Here is a 22,869-nt window from a genome sequence, read left to right as displayed (position 1 = left end):
TTAAGCAGGCAGGTGTGAGCCTGGTTGCTATAGTGACTGCACCCAATGGCTCCATACACACGACACAGACATGCACCTCACTTTTGCTGCTTAAAATGAACAGAAAAGTCAGGCCGAAACAAATCGTTCCCAAATTAAAAGTACAAGTCGTATTGACAAAATTCTTTCACCGTGAGCGACAGCAGCTTCTAGTCTACCGAATTCTCAGTTTTCATGCCTGTGGAGTTTATTATATGGACGTGGTGACAGTGGAAAGACACCATGCTCTTCTGATTTTCAAACGAACCTTCTGAGCCATTTTAACATTAGAGTCTATGGAAGAGTTGGAAGGAGGAGGCTGTGCATTGGTGACATTTATGAAAGAACCGTAACACCTAGGACAATAGTAAACACATTGGATGAAAGAGGACAGCCATGGCTACGTTTTGAGGGTAAAATCATACCTGTAGAGCAAACGCTGTGGACACAGCAGCAGTTTTAAAAAAGATTTTAAGATTAATTTTTTTGCTCCTCTCACTCTAGCAGTTGAGCTGTCTCACTCTAGCCCCAACATTCCGTCCCATACACACCCATTATAAACTCTGAAACGGGTGAAAAAACATCATGAAACTTAAACTGGAACTGAAGAAAAAGTATAATAGATATTGAAAAGATAAATACAAGTTGAATAGTTGAATGTCTTGTCTTCGTTTTAAAGTTTGAATGGTGGCTCTATGTCAATGTATGTGGAAGTAGTAAGAGTATAAAAATGAGTAAGTTGAATGAGAATTTGAAGGGTCTCCCCATTGAAATACATGGGAAATTTTTGTTGAATAAAGTTGAATAAAATTAAAAATATAAATGTTAAAAATGAGAAAATTAGAAGCAGTCATGTCCAAAAGAATAGGAATCTAACGATGTTTGAATGGTTTTTCTAAGTTGAACGGTTTTGAAGGAGTAGGCTTTGAAAAAACGTACGGAAAAATAAAATATAATAATAATAATAACTAGAAAGTGCATTTTCTGAAGAAACTGCAGTGTGAATGCTTGAATCTGAATGTATGCACTGAAATGAATTAATTGCTGAATTTTGAGTTAAAAATATTGAATGAGATTAAAAAAAAACCAAAAAAAAAAACCGAATTTAACCTGAAAACAAAGGTGCTGAACTGCTAAAAGCTGAAGGTTACACAGAAGAAGGAGTTGGAAAAAAACTGAAAATGTTTTAAATGTAAATTAGAAAACCCTAAGAAATGAGAAAAGAACATTTAGAGTCAGAAAACATCTGAATGAATATTAAAAGGTCATATTCTTTGAATCACTGAATGACTCAAATGTGATCCCTCCACTTTGATCCACACAGTTTAAAAAGTTTAAATGCCTGAGCTTTGAAAGATACGGTGTTGGAAAGAGAACAATAATGGCGACAATTTGAGGGTAAAATGATGGCTGTAACACTGTGGACACAGCAGCAGTTGAAAGAGAAGTGCTTAAGATGAATCTTGGTACAGTGGCAGGCAGAGCTCGTTAAGCAGGCAGGTGTGAGCCTGGTTGCTATAGTGACCGCACCCAATGGCTCCATACACACGTACACAGACATGCGCCTCACTTTTGCTGCTTAAAATGAACAGAAAAGTCAGGCCGAAACAAATCGTTCCCAAATGAAAAGTAAAAGTCGTATTGACGAAATTCTTTCACCGTGAGCGACAGCAATGTCTAGTCTACCTAATTCTCAGTTTTCATGCCTGTGGAGCTTATTATATGGACGTGGTGACAGTGGAAAGACACCATGCTCTTCTGATTTTCAAACGAACCTTCTGAGCCATTTTAACATTAGAGTCTATGGAAGAGTTGGAGGGAGGAGGCTGTGCATTGGTGACAATTATGAAAGAACCATAACACCTAGGACAATAGTAAACACATTGGATGAAAGAGGACAGCGATGGCTACGTTTTGAGGGTAAAATCATACCTGTAGAGCAAACGCTGCGGACACAGCAGCAGTTTTAAAAAAGATTTTAAGATTAATTTTTTTGCTCCTCTCACTCTAGCAGTTGAGCTGTCTCACTCTAGCCCCAACATTCCGTCCCATACACACCAATTATAAATTTTGAAACGGGTGAAAAAACATCATGAAACTTAAACTGGAACTGAAGAAAAAGTATAATAGATATTGAAAAGATAAATACAAGTTGAATAGTTGAATGTCTTGTCTTCGTTTTAAAGTTTGAATGGTGGCTCTATGTCAATGTATGTGGAAGTAGTAAGAGTTTAAAAATGAGTAAGTTGAATGAGAATTTGAAGGGTCTCCCCATTGAAATACATGGGAAATTTTTGTTGAATAAAGTTGAATAAAATTAAAAATATAAATGTTAAAAATGAGAAAATTAGAAGCAGTCATGTCCAAAATAATAGGAATCTAACGATGTTTGAATGGTTTTTCTAAGTTGAACGGTTTTGAAGGAGTAGGCTTTGAAAAAACGTACGGAAAAATAAAATATAATAATAATAATAATAATAATAATAATAAAGATTCGAATAACAATACTGTGAATGCTTTTCAAGCATTCACACTAACTAGAAAGTGCATTTTCTGAAGAAACTGCAGTGTGAATGCTTGAATCTGAATGTATGCACTGAAATGAATTAATTGCTGAATTTTGAGTTAAAAATATTGAATGAAATTAAAAAAAAAAAAAAAAAAAAAACCGAATTTAACCTGAAAACAAAGGTGCTGAACTGCTAAAAGCTGAAGGTTACACAGAAGAAGGAGTTGGAAAAAAACTGAAAATGTTTTAAATGTAAATTAGAAAACCCTAAGAAATGAGAAAAGAACATTTAGAGTCAGAAAACATCTGAATGAATATTAAAAGGTCATATTCTTTGAATCACTGAATGACTCAAATGTGATCCCTCCACTTTGATCCACACAGTTTAAAAAGTTTAAATGCCTGAGCTTTGAAAGATACGGTGTTGGAAAGAGAACAATAATGGCGACAATTTGAGGGTAAAATGATGGCTGTAACACTGTGGACACAGCAGCAGTTGAAAGAGAAGTGTTTAAGATGAATCTTGGTACAGTGGCAGGCAGAGCTCGTTAAGCAGGCAGGTGTGAGCCTGGTTGCTATAGTGACCGCACCCAATGGCTCCATACACACGTACACAGACATGCGCCTCACTTTTGCTGCTTAAAATGAACAGAAAAGTCAGGCCGAAACAAATCGCTCCCAAATGAAAAGTAAAAGTCGTATTGACAAAATTCTTTCACCGTGAGCGACAGCAATGTCTAGTCTACCTAATTCTCAGTTTTCATGCCTGTGGAGCTTATTATATGGACGTGGTGACAGTGGAAAGACACCATGCTCTTCTGATTTTCAAACGAACCTTCTGAGCCATTTTAACATTAGAGTCTATGGAAGAGTTGGAGGGAGGAGGCTGTGCATTGGTGACATTTATGAAAGAACCATAACACCTAGGACAATAGTAAACACATTGGATGAAAGAGGACAGCGATGGCTACGTTTTGAGGGTAAAATCATACCTGTAGAGCAAACACTGCGGACACAGCAGCAGTTTTAAAAAAGATTTTAAGATTAATTTTTTTGCTCCTCTCACTCTAGCAGTTGAGCTGCCTCACTCTAGCCCCAACATTCCGTCCCATACACACCCATTATAAACTCTGAAACGGGTGAAAAAACATCATGAAACTTAAACTGGAACTGAAGAAAAAGTATAATAGATATTGAAAAGATAAATACAAGTTGAATAGTTGAATGTCTTGTCTTCATTTTAAAGTTTGAATGGTGGCTCTATGTCAATGTATGTGGAAGTAGTAAGAGTTTAAAAATGAGTAAGTTGAATGAGAATTTGAAGGGTCTCCCCATTGAAATACATGGGAAATTTTTGTTGAATAAAGTTGAATAAAATTAAAAATATAAATGTTAAAAATGAGAAAATTAGAAGCAGTCATGTCCAAAATAATAGGAATCTAACGATGTTTGAATGGTTTTTCTAAGTTGAACGGTTTTGAAGGAGTAGGCTTTGAAAAAACGTACGGAAAAATAAAATATAATAACTAGAAAGTGCATTTTCTGAAGAAACTGCAGTGTGAATGCTTGAATCTGAATGTATGCACTGAAATGAATTAATTGCTGAATTTTGAGTTAAAAATATTAAATGAAATTTTAAAAAAACAAACAAAAAACCCCCGAATTTAACCTGAAAACAAAGGTGCTGAACTGCTAAAAGCTGAAGGTTACACAGAAGAAGGAGTTGGAAAAAAACTGAAAATGTTTTAAATGTAAATTAGAAAACCCTAAGAAATGAGAAAAGAACATTTAGAGTCAGAAAACATCTGAATGAATATCAAAAGGTCATATTCTTTGAATCACTGAATGACTCAAATGTGATCCCTCCACTTTGATCCACACAGTTTAAAAAGTTTAAATGCCTGAGCTTTGAAAGATACGGTGTTGGAAAGAGAACAATAATGGCGACAATTTGAGGGTAAAATGATGGCTGTAACACTGTGGACACAGCAGCAGTTGAAAGAGAAGTGCTTAAGATGAATCTTGGCACAGTGGCAGGCAGAGCTCGTTAAGCAGGCAGGTGTGAGCCTGGTTGCTATAGTGACCGCACCCAATGGCTCCATACACACGTACACAGACATGCGCCTCACTTTTGCTGCTTAAAATGAACAGAAAAGTCAGGCCCAAACAAATTCTTCCCAAATGAAAAGTACATGTCGTATTGACAAAATTCTTTCACCGTGAGCGACAGCCATGTCTAGTCTACCTAATTCTCAGTTTTCATGCCTGTGGAGTTTATTATATGGACGTGGTGACAGTGTAAAGACACCATGCTCTTCTGATTTTCAAACGAACCTTCTGAGCCATTTTAACATTAGAGTCTATGGAAGAGTTGGAGGGAGGAGGCTGTGCATTGGTGACATTTATGAAAGAACCATAACACCTAGTACAATAGTAAACACATTGGATGAAAGAGGACAGCCATGGCTACGTTTTGAGGGTAAAATCATACCTGTAGAGCAAACGCTGTGGACACAGCAGCAGTTTTAAAAAAGATTTTAAGATTAATTTTTTTGCTCCTCTCACTCTAGCAGTTGAGCTGTCTCACTCTAGCCCCAACATTCCGTCCCATACACACCCATTATAAACTCTGAAACGGGTGAAAAAACATCATGAAACTTAAACTGGAACTGAAGAAAAAGTATAATAGATATTGAAAAGATAAATACAAGTTGAATAGTTGAATGTCTTGTCTTCGTTTTAAAGTTTGAATGGTGGCTCTATGTCAATGTATGTGGAAGTAGTAAGAGTTTAAAAATGAGTAAGTTGAATGAGGATTTGAAGGGTCTCCCCATTGAAATACATTATAAATTTTTGTTGAATAAAGTTGAATAAAATTAAAAATATAAATGTTAAAAATATGAAAAATAGAAGCAGTGTTGTCCAAAAGAATAGGAATCTAACGGTGTTTGAATGGTTTTTCTAAGTTGAACGGTTTTGAAGTTATAGGATTACAAAAAACGTACGGAATAGATAATAATAATAAAATAGAATAATAATAATAAAGATTAGAAGAACAATACTGTGAATGCTTTTCAAGCATTCACACTAATAATAAAGATTAGAATAACAATACTGTGAATGCTTTTCAAGCATTCACACTAATAATAACTAGAAAGTGCATTTTCTGAAGAAACTGCAGTGTGAATGCTTGAATCTGAATGTATGCACTGAAATGAATTAATTACTGAATTTAAGTTAAAAATCTTGAATGAGATTAAAAAAAAAAAAAAAAAAAACGAATTTAACCTGAAAACAAAGGTGCTGAACTGCTAAAAGCTGAAGGTTACACAGAAGAAGGAGTTGGAAAAAAACAGAAAATGTTTTAAATGTAAATTAGAAAACCCTAAGAAATGAGAAAAGAACATTTAGAGTCAGAAAACATCTGAATGAATATTAAAAGGTCATATTCTTTGAATCACTGAATGACTCAAATGTGATCCCTCCACTTTGATCCACACAGTTTAAAAAGTTTAAATGCCTGAGCTTTGAAAGATACGGTGTTGGAAAGAGAACAATAATGGCGACGTTTTGAGGGTAAAATGATGGCTGTGACACTGTGGACACAGCAGCAGTTGAAAGAGAAGTGTTTAATATGAATCTTGGCACAGTGGCAGGCAGAGCTCGTTAAACAGGCAGGTGTGAGCCTGGTTGCTATAGTGACTGCACCCAATGGCTCCATACACACGACACAGACATGCACCTCACTTTTGCTGCTTAAAATGAACAGAAAAGTCAGGCCGAAACAAATCGTTCCCAAATTAAAAGTACAAGTCGTATTGACAAAATTCTTTCACCGTGAGCGACAGCAGCTTCTAGTCTACCGAATTCTCAGTTTTCATGCCTGTGGAGTTTATTATATGGACGTGGTGACAGTGGAAAGACACCATGCTCTTCTGATTTTCAAACGAACCTTCTGAGCCATTTTAACATTAGAGTCTATGGAAGAGTTGGAGGGAGGAGGCTGTGCATTGGTGACATTTATGAAAGAACCGTAACACCTAGTACAATAGTAAACACATTGGATGAAAGAGGACAGCCATGGCTACGTTTTGAGGGTAAAATCATACCTGTAGAGCAAACGCTGTGGACACAGCAGCAGTTTTAAAAAAGATTTTAAGATTAATTTTTTTGCTCCTCTCACTCTAGCAGTTGAGCTGCCTCACTCTAGCCCCAACATTCCGTCCCATACACACCCATTATAAACTCTGAAACGGGTGAAAAAACATCATGAAACTTAAACTGGAACTGAAGAAAAAGTATAATAGATATTGAAAAGATAAATACAAGTTGAATAGTTGAATGTCTTGTCTTCGTTTTAAAGTTTGAATGGTGGCTCTATGTCAATGTATGTGGAAGTAGTAAGAGTTTAAAAATGAGTAAGTTGAATGAGAATTTGAAGGGTCTCCCCATTGAAATACATGGGAAATTTTTGTTGAATAAAGTTGAATAAAATTAAAAATATAAATGTTAAAAATGAGAAAATTAGAAGCAGTCATGTCCAAAATAATAGGAATCTAACGATGTTTGAATGGTTTTTCTAAGTTGAACGGTTTTGAAGGAGTAGGCTTTGAAAAAACGTACGGAAAAATAAAATATAATAATAATAATAATAATAATAAAGATTAGAAGAACAATACTGTGAATGCTTTTCAAGCATTCACACTAATAATAATAACTAGAAAGTGCATTTTCTGAAGAAACTGCAGTGTGAATGCTTGAATCTGAATGTATGCACTGAAATGAATTAATTACTGAATTTAAGTTAAAAATCTTGAATGAGATTAAAAAAAAAACCCGAATTTAACCTGAAAACAAAAGTGCTGAACTGCTAAAAGCTGAAGGTTACACAGAAGAAGGAGTTGGAAAAAAGCTGAAAATGTTTTAATTGTAAATTAGAAAAACCTAAGAAATGAGAAAAGAACATTTAGAGTCAGAAAACATCTGAAAGAATATTAAAAAGTCATATTCTTTGAATCACTGAATGACTAAAATGTGATCCCTCCACTTGGACCCACACAGTTTAAAAAGTTTACATCTCTGAGCTTTGAAAGACAAGATGTTGGAAAAAGAACAACGATGGCGACGATTTGAGGGTAAAATGATGGCTTTAACACTGTGGACACAGCAGCAGTTGAAAGAGAAGTGTTTAAGATGAATCTTGGCAGAGTGGCAGGCAGAGCTCGTTAAGCAGGCAGGTGTGAGCCTGGTTGCTATAGTGACCGCACCCAATGGCTCCATACACACGCACACAGACATGCACCTCACTTTTGCTGCTTAAAATGAACAGAAAAGTCAGGCCGAAACAAATCGCTCCCAAATGAAAAGTAAAAGTCGTATTGACAAAATTCTTTCACCGTGAGCGACAGCAATGTCTAGTCTACCTAATTCTCAGTTTTCATGCCTGTGGAGCTTATTATATGGACGTGGTGACAGTGGAAAGACACCATGCTCTTCTGATTTTCAAACGAACCTTCTGAGCCATTTTAACATTAGAGTCTATGGAAGAGTTGGAGGGAGGAGGCTGTGCATTGGTGACATTTACGAAAGAACCATAACACCTAGGACAATAGTAAACACATTGGATGAAAGAGGACAGCGATGGCTACGTTTTGAGGGTAAAATGGTGGCTGTAGAGCAAACGCTGTGGACACAGCAGCAGTTTTAAAAAATATTTTAAGATTAATTTTTTTGCTCCTCTCACTCTAGCAGTTGAGCTGCCTCACTCTAGCCCCAACATTCCGTCCCATACACACCCATTATAAACTCTGAAACGGGTGAAAAAACATCATGAAACTTAAACTGGAACTGAAGAAAAAGTATAATAGATATTGAAAAGATAAATACAAGTTGAATAGTTGAATGTCTTGTCTTCGTTTTAAAGTTTGAATGGTGGCTCTATGTCAATGTATGTGGAAGTAGTAAGAGTTTAAAAATGAGTAAGTTGAATGAGAATTTGAAGGGTCTCCCCATTGAAATACATGGGAAATTTTTGTTGAATAAAGTTGAATAAAATTAAAAATATAAATGTTAAAAATGAGAAAAATACAAGCAATCATGTCCAAAAGAATAGGAATCTAATGGTGTTTGAATGGTTTTTCTAAGTTGAACGGTTTTGAAGGAGTAGGCTTTCAAAAAACGTACGGAATAGATAAAATATAATAATAAAGATTAGAAGAACAATACTGTGAATGCTTTTCAAGCATTCACACTAACTAGAAAGTGCATTTTCTGAAGAAACTGCAGTGTGAATGCTTGAATCTGAATGTATGCACTGAAATGAATTAATTGCTGAATGTTAAGTTAAAAATCTGAATGAGCTGGAAAATACAGAATTTTTAACCTGAAAATAAAAGTGCAGAACTTTTGAAAGCTGATGTTCACACAGAAGAAGTTGGAAAAAGCTAAGCATGTTTAAAATGTAAATAATAAAAAGATGAGTAATGACAAAAGAAAATTTAGAGTCAGAAAACCTCTGAATGAATATTAAAAGTTCATATTCTTCTAATTGAAATGAACTTAAAAGATGAACAAACATTCTGCAGAAAATACAAACTTTAATATACAGCATGATGTTTTTCAGACATATACACATGTGTATATCATGTTTAATAGTATTACATACATCAATTTGTTTTGTATGTCATAGAAAATAACATAAAAATCTTAAGTCATATTTTACAGCTTCTTTCTGAAAAGGACTGGTAGAATAAAGAAAAATAACTAAATTAAATAATTAAATAAAAAATAATGAGCAACATATGAAATACATGAAAATTCAACTTTTAAAACCACAATCCTGAACCTTTAAATTGTGTTGGTTTCTTAGAACATGGCTGAACAGCTTTTTCTATCGGTCTACTTAATCTTCTGATCTGTCTACACATCTTTTTATTACTCATTCTTTTTTATGTTTTAATGTAAACAGAGTCCACACAGTGGTAAAAGAGAACTGTATAGAGATTTGTGAGTAAACTCAAATGAAAGCCTAAGGTGGTGACACAGTTTAACACATGCAAATAATCAAATAAACACATTAGTCCTTTTTGTGAACATGGATAAATAAGTATCAATACAGCATTGTTCAGCCATGCCACTAAATGCTTTTTTACACATTGTTTTAACCTGGGCTCAGACACAAAGTCCCAAATTTAGTTAGTCCCTGACTTTGAGTTGTGGTTATGACTAATTATTATACACAAGGCTTTATCTATCTAAACTCTAAGGACACAAATATGAAAAAACCTATACTTACCAGCTGATACCCCACACTACACACTAGGTGTGCCATGTGACCTGAAACTTTGGTACAAAATCATCATAATCATTCTGTTAACACTGTTTTTTAACACTGTTTGTGTTGCTGTTCAGCAGTTTAAAATGTTTTAGATTGGATTACATGGAATGAATTTGAATTTTCTTGGGGGTTTTTGTATGTGTTTCGTTCTCAGCAGATTTTTTCTTCCATACTGTTGAATTCCAGTTACCACATTTCTGGTCATATGACATCCCAAGTGCCCACTTAAAAAAATCCCCACAGTTAATTCAACATTAAAACAAAATAAAAAAAAATGTTAAATAAATAAAGGTTTGCTCTGTGATGAAATATTAAATAAGCATACATTGTACAGAGCACTAACAATGAAAACAATCCTTTAGCCTGTTGATCAGAGAGAGGCAGTCATTATGTCCATTTAAAACCTGTAATCACAGAGCACAATGTTTCTGTGAAACTATGAAGTCCCATATGATCCTCATCACGTCCAGTGACTTCAGAGTGGATCCTCCCTGTCATCCGGCCAGTGTTTGATGTGTGGCAAGCAGCACAGAAGCAGGATAGCTGAGGACTTTAAAAGAAGAGCAGAAAACGGGAACATATGTAGTTGTAAATGTAAATATCAGTGATACTTGTCTTGTCAAAGGGAATAAAATAATGAAAATGTTAACTTACACACTCATTTAGAGAGGATCTTGACACTGCACAGAGGAGGCACAGTCAGTCTGACAATGATGGTGATCTCCAGGGATGTTTTCCTGCAGCAACATTCCTGCCAACTGGCCATATGATCCAGAGTAGTTGGTTTGTAATAAACAGAAAGGTGTATATGTTAGGTAGTGTGCACTCAGAGCTGGTCCTAAGAAACAAACACATCCTGTAATAAACTGAATACCTGTAGTAGTGCTGCTGCAAATATGAAGCCCTTCTATCATGAGTGGTTTCAAAGAAGGTGTTTTGGAGGCTCGGTCACAGAAACTGTGCAGTCTGTTCAGTCCTGAGTGTCTCAGCTCTGATGGGGATGGATCACAGAGGGAAACACCTGAGTACAGACATTACAATACACTCTAACACTCCTAAGGTCAAGTGAAAACACAATTTAAACACTTCACAAAGAATGAATACATGTTTTCATGGAAATAATGTCATTAACCCTTTTTGTTGTGAGTAAATCTCACCGACTGCTTGTGGGACAAGCTAGAAGGAGGACTTACCACAGAATGTCTCCTGTGCTCCAGATGTGAAGTCTCACGCTCTGATCGTACGGCGATGAAGATGGTGATGATGAAGCCTCTCTGATCTGTGGCATTACAGTTTCTAGCTGCTATGTGCTTCACACTGTTGGATCTTACATGTGAAGCTTGGAGAAGACACAGGAGGACTGTGTCTCTCTTAAAAAAGAAAAAAAAAGAAAAAAGGAAACCTAACACCCCCCCCCTCAGCTCCCACCGTAACCCCCCCCCCCCCACTCAACTCCCCAACCTCACACCATCCAATGTCTATACAAATGTAGGGTATCAGCTGGTAACAGAAAGCAAGTGTTACATATGTACTACTTATGTAACACTGCTGAAACATTTCTGGCCAGAAATGTGCAGTTATCAACCCAGACCCACCCTGATGATTGCACTGGCCGAAACATGATAAAAGCTCATAAAAATGTATGTTTCATCGAAAGATTTGTCCAAAAATATAATCGTATACTTTTGAAAAAGTTTAAAGTTTATAACAAACCAAAATAATAACATTTTTGTAAATAGTATTTCAAAATAGAGGCACACATAAAGTGGCTTAACTGTCATTATTGCTGTAATTAGGTTTGTTTGTTTGTTTGTTTGTTTGTTTGTTTGTTTGTTTGTTTGTTTGTTTGTTTGTTTTTTAAAAAAGCAACCTTTAGTCATTATTGTTCTCTCAGAAACAATGAAGAAGCTGTTGAACATTTATGTGTTGTGTAGGCAATCCTCTGGTCCACCCTCCCTCCCTCCCAGCCACAGTGAGACTGGGGCAGCCTGGCAGGATGTTGAAGCCTGGCTGCAGAGAGGATATGCCTACACTATTCATTTTAAACTGCTATATTTGATTTTTCTGACATTTATAGGTTACTGTTAGTGAATTTTAGATTTTCTGTGATAAATAAAATTGTCATCTTTTACTGATATCATTACTTAATTTATGTAATTGTATTTTATGTAAACAATTCAACCATTATACTGCAATGCAGAGCGTCAACTTTTAAATATCGCTCTACTTTCTTAAGTCATTCAAAAATATAGAAATTACTTACTGTATTCAAAGATCTAGATCATGAATCATCACAGGACAATACACAGTATACTGGGTCATGGTAACTATGGTAGGTCTTCATGACTCCAGAATGGAGACATCGATCTGACTGAGAAATGAAAATTAGGTCAAGCAGTGTGTTCTTCTCTGTGGTAGGGGCAGTGATGACCTGTGCGTATCCCCTAGACTCAAACAGCTCCAGGATTGGTTTGTTTGCACTGGATAAAACATTCTCATTAAAATCACCACAAACTATGATGGGATGACAGTCCATGATCTCCAATGAGTCTAATAGGCTTACCAGGTTTTTCAGGAATGGCCTCAGAGTGTAGTCTGGAGGTCTGTATACAACTGCAATCAGAGCACTGACTGGTGCTTCAACCTTTAAAGCCAGAAATTCAAGGTCAGTTACATTATGGATGTACTGTTTTTCATGCACTTGAATGTCACTTTTCACATAAACAGCAACTCCACCACCACTTCTGTTTGCCATCTGGGGAAAGTTTGTGTAGGACAGGTGTCTGTTGCGTTTGAACAAATTGTAATTTTCCAAGTGGAGACTCTCTGCGACAAAAGAGCCCCGCAGGTGTGTTTCTGTTAGGCACAAAACATCTGCTAGACACAATTCATGGTGACTTTTGATGTCATTAATGTGAGCTGGCAGTCCCTCTGTATTATGATGAACAATGGTGAAAACCTCTGACCTGCTCAGTGTTTGCCTCACGTGTAGAAGAGGCATCATGTCATCAAGGTTGGCTTGTCTCATGTTCTCAAGCGCTGCAGTGATTTCTGGGTTGGTGAATATTTTTTTCTCCTCCATATCAAGAAGATACAGTCCACTGAGAGACGTCACTCTACTGACAGCTACGTAGGCCATGCCGGGCTCAAAAATGCTCTTAAGAGAGACAACAGCTGATGTAGTTGTCATACCCTGTACCTTATGTATTGTACATGCAAAGGCCAGCTTCACTGGGAACTGTCTTCGTACCACTCCTTTCTGCTTCAGATTCTCCTCTGCTCTCTCAATGTACACCATGTCGTCTGCTGGTGTGCGGTTATTCTTTCCAGATGTCTCATTATCCATTTTAAGTCCAAGCTTGATGATGTGTTGGTCGTTTTCAGAGTGAACTACTCTAAGTAGTATTCCAAAAGCTCCATTAACCAAACCATTTTGTATGTCAATGTTTCTGGTGAGCATGACACGAGCTCCTTCTGCAACTTTCAGTGTGTCTGGTAACTCGTTTTTACCTCCTTTCAATGGTCTGTCTTGAAGTGCCATTCTGCCAGTTCTAGGATCTTTTCTATAATCATCTGCATGGATGTCAATGATATGAGTGTGGAGCAGAGCCAGTGTTGCAGAGTTGTGTGCATCCACTTCTTTATTAGTTGCAAAAATGTGCAACGCATCAGTTGGACAAAGGGCTGGTTCGGTTATGGCCTGTGACAACAAATTTCTATCTGCTTCGCAAAGCTCATCCAACTTTCCTTTCACACGAATTCTGTTCAGCATCTCTGCAAAGACAACATCATCTTTCTGACGCATAATCTCAGTCAGAGTGATCATCTGAAAATGCTCCCGCCACAGGTCGATCTCAGACGGGTCGTGCACACAGAGAGGTTTAGACTGTCGCACTGGGGGTAGCTGATAGAAGTCTCCGACAGCAATGACTGACATGCCTCCAAAGGGTCTCCGAGTCCCTTTGATCTGTTTGAGTCTTGCATCTACATATGCAAACAGATGTCTTGACACCATAGACACTTCGTCAATGACGATTATTTCAGCATTCAAAAGTTCTGATCTGACTTCATCCAGCTGATTGCCAAGTCCCTGAATGGGAGGTTTTAAGCTTCTAGGCAGCTTGAGAAGAGAATGCAGTGTTGTTCCAGAAATGTTAAAAGCTGCAGTCCCAGTGAAAGCAGTTAACAGGACAGTGGGTTTTGATATGTCAACGTCGTCTGCATATCTGGGCACTTTGCTCAGTATCTTAGATGCTTCTGAGTAGATGCATTTGATAAGATGTGATTTTCCTGTTCCAGCACCACCATTAATATAAAAGAAAAACTGCTCTGGATTTAGAGCACAGACTCTTTTAATGCACCAGTCTCTAACTGCATAAAATATGCAGGCTTGCTTCTTGTTCAGATTCTGAAACATCTGACGTAACAATGTGGGATCAATAGCAGGGGGTTCCCTGATGGCTCTGACTTCTGTTGAAGCATCAGCCTGACGGCTGTAGTCGGGCACATCTTCCTGTTCATTTTCATTGTCTCGCTCTCTTTCTTGTTCGACAAGTGGCAACCTTACGAGATCTGATTCAGGTGCCAGATTACACCATTCGTCAGTCACACCTCTGTTCTGCTCATATTCCTCAACAGCGCTCTCGATCTCCTCACTGTTTTTCTCATATTTTTCTCTGTTTCTTTTGACAATGTGTTGCACGTACTCAAGATGGTCAGTACCTGGTAGCTGTACACAGCCAGCACCATAGAAAGCCTGATAGGATGGCAATGATGGTGTTTTCAGTTCGTGGTCTGAACGATGAGGAAGGTACAGTTTAAGCAGTCTTCCGTAATATTGCTCTGGATGTTTTTCTTGTGAGCAGCGGTGAAATCTGATGATAGCAGGCTTATTGTTTTTGCGCCTTTGCACAAACCCCATCTCATTGAGAAGGGGCAAAACATCTTTACCTTTTTTCTGTTGGCCATAGACAATCCTGCAAGTAGCAGCAAAGTCTGCCATGCACATCTCCTCATACTCTGGTGTTTCAGGTCTGGCTTTGTATTTGTCATTCAAAGATGTCATCCAAACATTGGAAGACTCAGGTGTTGTGTTGTCCAGAACTGACAGGGGACGACTCATTTTCACAGGATTATCATCAGTTGGAATGAATATTACAGCACGTGAGCATTGCTTCATGTGAAGACCACATGCACGAGCAACACACTCCTGTGCACTGATCTCTCGCTTCTTTGAATATGCCTGCATGACGGCTCTCATTTCATCGCACTCATTTACACTGTCCTTATGGGAGTTCTCAATGACAGTTTTCAGGTACTCAGATAGCCCGCCCTCTTTTTTTGATATATATTTCATTAAATAATTTGCAGCACCAAAAGCATCTAAAACAAAGCTTATGTCGATATTACTGTTCCAGGCTTCAAGCAGATGTGGATTATAGCCGTTTATCCAAGAGTCTTTTGGATCACGCTTTAGTATGATCGTACTCCTCATGTTCATTTTATTCAGGTATCTCTGATATTCTGCATGTGTCAACTTGCATCTTTCCAAGAGCTGCTCTAAACTCATGGAAGCAGTTTCAGGTTCATTCAGCAGCTGGTTCAGTGGTCTGAGCTTGTTCTTTGCCGTTTCTACTTCCAGTGCATCATCCTCACTGGGTCTTGTGATCATTGTCTCATTGCAGGGTGGTTTGGGAAAACCAAAACGGCACCCGGAGCTTAAACTCCTAAAGCACGTCTTTGTGTGGTTCTTACTGTGTTTTTGCACTTCTGTTACTTTTTTGTACAGTTCAGGTTGTTTATGTGGATCAGGCAGCTGAGCTGTGATGTATTTGTTTATAAAATCAAGAACAGTTTGCTCATCATCCTCCTCAAACACAGGAGCACCTTCTACCCACAGGAGGCAGTGTATGTGTGGGCTTCCTCTGTGCTGAAACTCAACTCTGTAAAAGTAGTCAATGACTTTGCCAAGTGGCTCTGCGGGAGATAAGAGTAAATCTCTGAATAATGCTTCAACTCTCTTGTCAAACATGCGCATTGTTGTGACAGGATTGCTTCTCAGGATGTCACACTTTGCTGACCAGTCGAGTCCTTCAAAATTCACTTGTTCACCTTGCTGCCTTGTTATTGCCTCGATCACTTCAGGCCAGCGCATTTCAGCAGCTGAAAATGTGCAAAAGAACGTGGGAGTTCCCAACTGTCTGATCATGGCAAAAAGATCTCTTGTTGTTTTCTCCCAATAGGCTGGGGTTCCTCTCAGAGGCTGCATGAATCTCACTGCATCTTTATTTCGCACCAGTTTCTCCACCTCATGTTTATCTTGTAACATGCCTGAGGTTATTTTTCTACCATCTCTGGTCAGAGGCTTTGCCTTCCTTAACTGTACTGTCATGCTGGATGTAGCCAAGTGTATTTCAGTCACAAACTGTGCAAAGAATAAATAGTTTGTGTCTTTGGCAAAACGATCATCAATGCAGAAAAGTCTTGATTTGAAATACCCACTGGGGGATACTTTGATCAGCCTTCTTTCATCAAGTGTGTTTTGGCCTGTAGGAAACTGCACAGGGAAGGCCATGGCCTCCAGTTTAGGTGTTTTGAAAAAACTTATTGGATTGTTTCTCTCTGCAGGAGCAACAGAGTAGATTCCTTCACTGAAACATAATATCTCCTCAGCCACATCAGGGGGCTGCAAACAGGACTCGAGTGCAAAACCACCATTAGTCAGTCCATCTGCTTGCTCTGAATCATCTCTCATCTGTTCATGCGATTGTTCACCATCACAGGGTAACATGTCAATGTCCTGTTCATTTATATTTTGTGCTTCACTCAGTGCATTTTTCTCACAGCTGTCAATTTCCATTAAATCAGCCTCATCATAATCGTCCTCATTCATGTTTTCATCATCATCATCCTCATCATCTTCATCAGGAAGAGTTGGATCACACAGCTCAGCATCATCTCTGATGCTCACATCCTTATACTGTGGATGAATCTGCTTGAGTTTATGCAGTGCTTGCACAAGTTTAGACCAGCTTACAGTCTGAAACAGCTGATGACCTTTGTAAGACAAGCGTCTCTTCAATTTTACTCTGATCACCTGAGAATTAATTCTCAATCGAGGTAGTGTTTCAACAGTTTCCTGTACCTCTGATGGGACACAGACCACATTTCCTCTAATTGCTCTTTGTCTGCCTTTGGGAAGAGGAATGATCTTGGCAAATGGTATGCACTTGGCTATGAGATGTCTCTCCAGTATGTTGAGATCAGAAAGTTCAGCTGGAATATCAGCAAGATCCAACTTATTGGCAACAGCAAGTGCTGGCATGGATCCATTTTTAAGATGATCGTGGCAGGTGTGACATATCCACTCTCTCTTTCTCTCATCAGGCACTTTGCACTGCTCATTTCTGCAGTTTTCATCACAAACATGAACAAACTTTCCTGTCAAACATGTTGCAACTACATGTGGGTTTTTGACATACTTTGACCTTGTGCAGGGTCGCACTTGGTTTGGAAATGAAGCCTTGAAGCATACAGTACATGGGTATGATGGTCCAGCTTTGATTTGTGATTTGAACACAGATATGGCCTCGTTGATCACACTGTTGTCACTCTCTTGGGTTTGTCTGTTCACCCATCTGTATTTCCTTTTTATTTTCATTGCACATCTCATGTTGTGCATAATCCTGAATGCAAGATTACTTTGATACCTGTCTCGCATTAGTTGTTTCATTAGTTGTCTGTGTCTTACTCTGAATGCATTGTCACGTGCATAACGCTGAGTCACTCGAGATCTCTGTCTCTCTCTGAATTCAGGGTTTTCTTGATACCTTTTAGTGATATAGTTTTTTTGTTTTTGTCTAAATTCAGCATTGTCACAGTAGCGTCTTTTAATATATTGTTGTTGTTTCTTTCTGAATTCATCGTTCTCACAGTAGCGTCTTTTAATATATTGTTGTTGTTTCTTTCTGAATTCATCGTTCTCACAGTAGCGTCTTTTAATATATTGTTGTTGTTTCTTTCTAACTGTAGCATTCTCAGAAAAACGTTTTTTAACATATTGTTTTTGTTTCTTTCTGAATTCATCATTTTCACAGTAACGTCTTCTAATATATTGCTGTTGTTTCTGTCTGAATTCATCATTTTCACAGTAACGTCTTCTAATATATTGCTGTTGTTTCTGTCTGAATTCATCATTTTCACAGTAACGTCTTCTAATATATTGCTGTTGTTTCTGTCTGAATTCATCATTTTCACAGTAACGTCTTTTCATATACTGTTGTTGTTTTTGTCTAACTTCAGGATTGTTTTTATATGTCTCGCTTGTGCAAGATTTTTTCTTTTCTTTGTAATCTTTATTTGAAGCATACTTTTGTTGTTCTTTCCTTTTTTGGTTTTCTTTTCTCTGATTTCTGGGTTTCTCTGATGCCATTAATCTTCTTTTCATTTTGTTCCTTTGTTGTTTATTAACTTTTTTCAGTTTTTGTAAAACTATATCAGAAAGGTCACAGGCAGCAACATTTGTTATGGCAGCATTTGATTGACATGAAAAAGCATCACTTGATGGAAGGAAACTTAATTCACTGCATAGTTCTTCAGTTGGTATATTAGGAGGTTCATTCTGATCTTCATATGATGTGAACTGAGTCATGTGGACTTCTTTTTGTTTCACCAGTGGCGTACAAATGGACATTTGACAAAAGATATTTTCAGTCGGATCAGTGGTTGTGTTTCTCCTTGGAGTAGAGGAGTTTGCTTCATCAACAGTTGTATCAGAGTGAGTAGGTGCCACAGCAGTGGCAGCTGTTGGTCTGCAGACTGTGTCTGTGATAGTATCACTCAGGTTGACTGTGCTCATACTGTAGAACTGCACAGGCTTCAGTTCATAGTTACAAGAGGGTGATATCTCCATCATTTCATAAGAATCTTGGATCCTCTTAATCATGTCACTGAGGAGTGTGAATTTCAGCATCACTGCTGTACCACGATTACGTGACTGTAGTAATAGAGGAAGACCACTGGGTGTTCTGGAGTGTGGATCAAAGAAACCATATTTGCCTGATGTGGATCTGAACACTGCGATACACAATCCACTCATAATCAATAAGGCATACTGCACATCTGACAACAGGCAGCTCAGTCCTGCTTCTAAGCTGAGAAAGGTATCTACTGCTTCCTCTGGAGGTTCTTCAAATGTCCCATACCGGGAAGGCTGTGTCATGTCGACATCATACATAGACCAGCGAGCATCAACTTTGTCTGGCAGCTCATCGGTTGCCAAATGAATATTTTTAGGAAATCTTTTCTTGGCCTCTTTGTACATCACATCACCTTTATCCAAGACCAGATTAAGGTCAGCTGTAGTCATGTTTTCATTCTCATGAAGGAATGCAAGAAATGTGAGTGAGTTGCATGTGCACTGCTTGTTTCTGGAGTCTCCATATTTAGGATGTGCCTGGCTGCGAGATGCACAGACAAGTGTAATAGAGGGCTGGTTTTCAAGGTTCACTCTTTCTGCATGAGATGGTCCTGCCACATCACTGTGACAGCCTCTTTTCAAAAAGTCAGCATAACCCACCTGTGGGGCACTTGACACCTCATGTTGTTCATTAACTTTATGCTGCAGTCCACTCTTTACAGCATCAGCATAAGATACCTGTTGTACATGTGCAGGAACATGTTGACCTGCCTGTTTGACACTGTCAGAATTGGTCTTTGTAGACACACTGTCTTCTGCAGAGCTCTGAGGAAAATCAAACTCAGCTTGTTCACATGTTGGTACTTTGTGAAACTCATGAAACTTTTTCCAGCGTTGTTTTGCAGCTTGTGACTTTTTCTGCTTCCTTGGCATTTTCACACACCTGCAAGTGTTTCTTAGTCTTTAGAAAATATGTTCACAAGATAAGAGTGGCACACACCAGGAGATGTTGTCTTTGTTTTTATATTTCAGTTTTTATTTGTCTTAAACAGTTGTCTTTCGTTTGACAGTTTGTTCTTCAGTTGAGAGAATATTATGCACTCTCTTTATTGGCTTGGCATTTTTCAGCAGCAAGCCAAGAGTGAAAAACAGGTAGAGAGAAAATTTAGAAGAGAGAACAGGCAGAGCAGGAGAGACACGGCTGGGAAATCACAATCAAACCGTGAATTAGTTTTCTTTGTTTGTTCAGTTTGTTCTCAGGTAGAGGCAATATATGCACTCTTTATTGCTTTAATGGCTTGGCGTTTTTCAGCAGCAAGCCAAGAGTGAAAAACAGGTAGAGAGAAAATTTAGCAGTGAGAACAGGCAGAGCAGGAGAGACACGGCTTTAAATCAAACCGCAGATTTTTCTTTGTTTGTTCAGTTTGTTCATAGGTTGAGGCAAAATATGCACTCTTTATTGCTTTGTTGGCTTGGCGTTTTTCAGCAGCAAGCCAAGAGTGAAAAACAGGTAGAGAGAAAATTTAGCAGAGAGAACAGACAGAGCAGGAGAGACACGGCTTTAAATCAAACCGCAATAAGATTCTTGGTTTGGCAAAATTTCTCACAAACCACAGAGTGAAATACAGATGGAAAGAAGGCAGAGACAACAGGTGGAGCAGGACAGAGGATAGAGGGGTTGGGGGGTTGGGATGTGAGAGAGAAGACTGGAGATCTGGTCCTTGTTCTTCTTCTGCACACTGTGAACAAAAAACAAGAAAAAAATTATTTTATTAAAATTATATCACATGGTAATTGTATGAACTAATTGTGACTACTGAAAAAGGACAAAACAAATATTCAAGCTAAACTGTTGTCGGCTGCCATGTGCAAAAAGTTGCATAATTGGGCACTTTTTAAAAGAATAAATATTTAATTAAATTCAGCAATAATATTTTTAAATACAAATATGATTGAGTGAATCATTAATTAATCACATGTAGTGTGACTACAAAAATGTACGAAAAAAATATTTTAGCCCAATTGTTAAGCTGCACTTATGTGTATTTATTATAAAATTGTGTTTAAAAGGTCTAGCACAAAGTTTGAACCCATCACTTTACATCTTATATTAGTCAGATTATTTTATTATTTTGGTCTACTTCTCTTACAGTATGTGCACACCTACCAGGCAAAGCACAGTGTCAGTCAGGTTCCTGAAAGTGTAACACGAGAAATAATACGTTAGTTGTCTGTACAGTGTTATCAGACTAACAGAAATACAAAGCCCACACGACATGATACACTGAACTTATAGTCAGCAGGGTAATTATAGAGTAATATAGCACACCAACTGATACAGCAGCCATTTTACAATTCAAACTAATTAACTGAAGTATTGCCACTTATGTAAGGCTACTGTTAGACTGTTACTAGCCTTAGCATTGCTGCTAGCGCTAGCATTCCGGCTAGCATTAGCACTTCAGTTAGTGTTAGCAATGCAGCTAGCGTTAGCATTGCAGCTAGCGTTAGCAATGCTACTAACGCTAGCACTCTTACTGTTAAAACTGAGCCACAATGGCAATAATAAAGCTCATTTCTTACTTTTGTCTCACTGACCGGCAAGAAATATCACAGGAATATTATTTTTGTCAGTTAACAAGTGCTAAGGCTAGTGTTAGCACTATAGCTAGCGTTAGCATTGTTGCTAGCATTAGCATTGTTGCTAGCATTAGCATCGAAGCTAGCGTTAGCACTGCTGCTAACAGCAAAACATCATAAACGTATATAAATGATAGCGAAGGTTATTCTTTTTTCTTTCTTCTTTGAATTCTTTTTAACTCTGTTGGACTTGATATGTGAGTTTAAATGTCAAACATGTATTTTTTCCATCATAAAAATAAAACACTGCAGTACTGAGTGTACTGTACTTACCACAGCAGAGAGCGAAGCGGAATGACGACAGTTGGTCCAGTGATAGGTTAAAAACAGATGAGGCGTTCAGGTGGTGCTTGGAAATTTGACCATCAGTTTGAACAGCAATAATGAGCATATACATGTCTGTGTGTTGGTCTCTGTGTGTGACAGACATAGAGAGATAGAGGGAAAAAATACACTATACTAGTGTACAAATTGGTACTTTTTGCCCAAGTATAAGCGAATGAGTGACATACAGAAAAACAGGGCAACTGGCATTAAATGAGCAAATAAAAAGTATTAAATCTTGAACTGTTTTGTGGGTTTTATTTTAAGACTACTTTGAGTGTATTCGTGGGGAGATAAACTATACAGACTATAAACAGAAACATTAAATGAGATTAGATTAGTTAAACGTTAGTTAAAAGGTGGGGAAATTAACTACAGACCAATAGATGCTGAGAGCTTTAATTATCCAGTCAGAAAGGATGATTTTGAAGTCATCAACTGACTCCAACTGCCCAGATCTGAAAAACCTTTGTGCCAATCACAATGCTCTACTTAGTTGGCATATACTAACTGGTGACAAACTATTAATCTGTGGCAAAACCCTGTCAAATCTGTCTTATTGTACTATTGAAAAAGTTAATCTTACTACAATCTAACATTTTTAGGTTTAACCTTGGCAGAGTGAGAGAGAGCTCGTTAAGCAGGCAGGTGTGAGCCTGGTTGCTATAGTAACTGCACCCAATGGCTCCATACACACGACACAGACATGCACCTCACTTTTGCTGCTTAAAATGAACAGAAAAGTCAGGCCGAAACAAATTCTTCCCAAATGAAAAGTACATGTCGTGTTGACAAAATTCTTTCACCGTGAGCGACAGCAATGTCTAGTCTACTGAATTCTCAGTTTTCATGTCTGTGGAGTTTATTATATGGACGTGGTGACAGTGGAAAGACACCATGCTCTTCTGATTTTCAAACGAACCTTCTGAGCCATTTTAACATTAGAGTCTATGGAAGAGTTGGAAGGAGGAGGCTGTGCATTGGTGACATTTATGAAAGAACCGTAACACCTAGGACAATAGTAAACACATTGGATGAAAGAGGACAGCCATGGCTACGTTTTGAGGGTAAAATCATACCTGTAGAGCAAACGCTGTGGACACAGCAGCAGTTTTAAAAAAGATT

General features: G+C 37.9%; 2 long non-coding RNA genes across 2 annotated transcripts; both read right to left on the bottom strand.

Annotated features, from left to right (window-relative positions):
- Positions 1–9,156: 9,156 nt before the first annotated feature.
- On the bottom strand, positions 9,157–11,242 carry LOC143416557 (uncharacterized). Its single transcript, XR_013096949.1, has 3 exons — positions 10,738–11,242; positions 10,518–10,621; positions 9,157–10,413 (listed from the first exon to the last, which is right to left on the bottom strand). It is a non-coding gene; the product is annotated as an uncharacterized LOC143416557 (long non-coding RNA).
- Positions 11,243–19,883: 8,641 nt separating this feature from the next.
- On the bottom strand, positions 19,884–22,179 carry LOC143416556 (uncharacterized). Its single transcript, XR_013096948.1, has 2 exons — positions 20,948–22,179; positions 19,884–20,519 (listed from the first exon to the last, which is right to left on the bottom strand). It is a non-coding gene; the product is annotated as an uncharacterized LOC143416556 (long non-coding RNA).
- Between the last annotated feature and the right edge of the window lie 690 nt (positions 22,180–22,869).

The sequence above is a fragment of the Maylandia zebra genome, linkage group LG3 (assembly GCF_041146795.1).
Source record: "Maylandia zebra isolate NMK-2024a linkage group LG3, Mzebra_GT3a, whole genome shotgun sequence".
In the NCBI taxonomy this organism is placed as follows: Eukaryota; Metazoa; Chordata; class Actinopteri; order Cichliformes; family Cichlidae; genus Maylandia; species Maylandia zebra.
The sequence above is the reverse complement of the archived record's forward strand: the minus strand, read 5'-3'. Positions and strand labels throughout refer to the sequence as shown.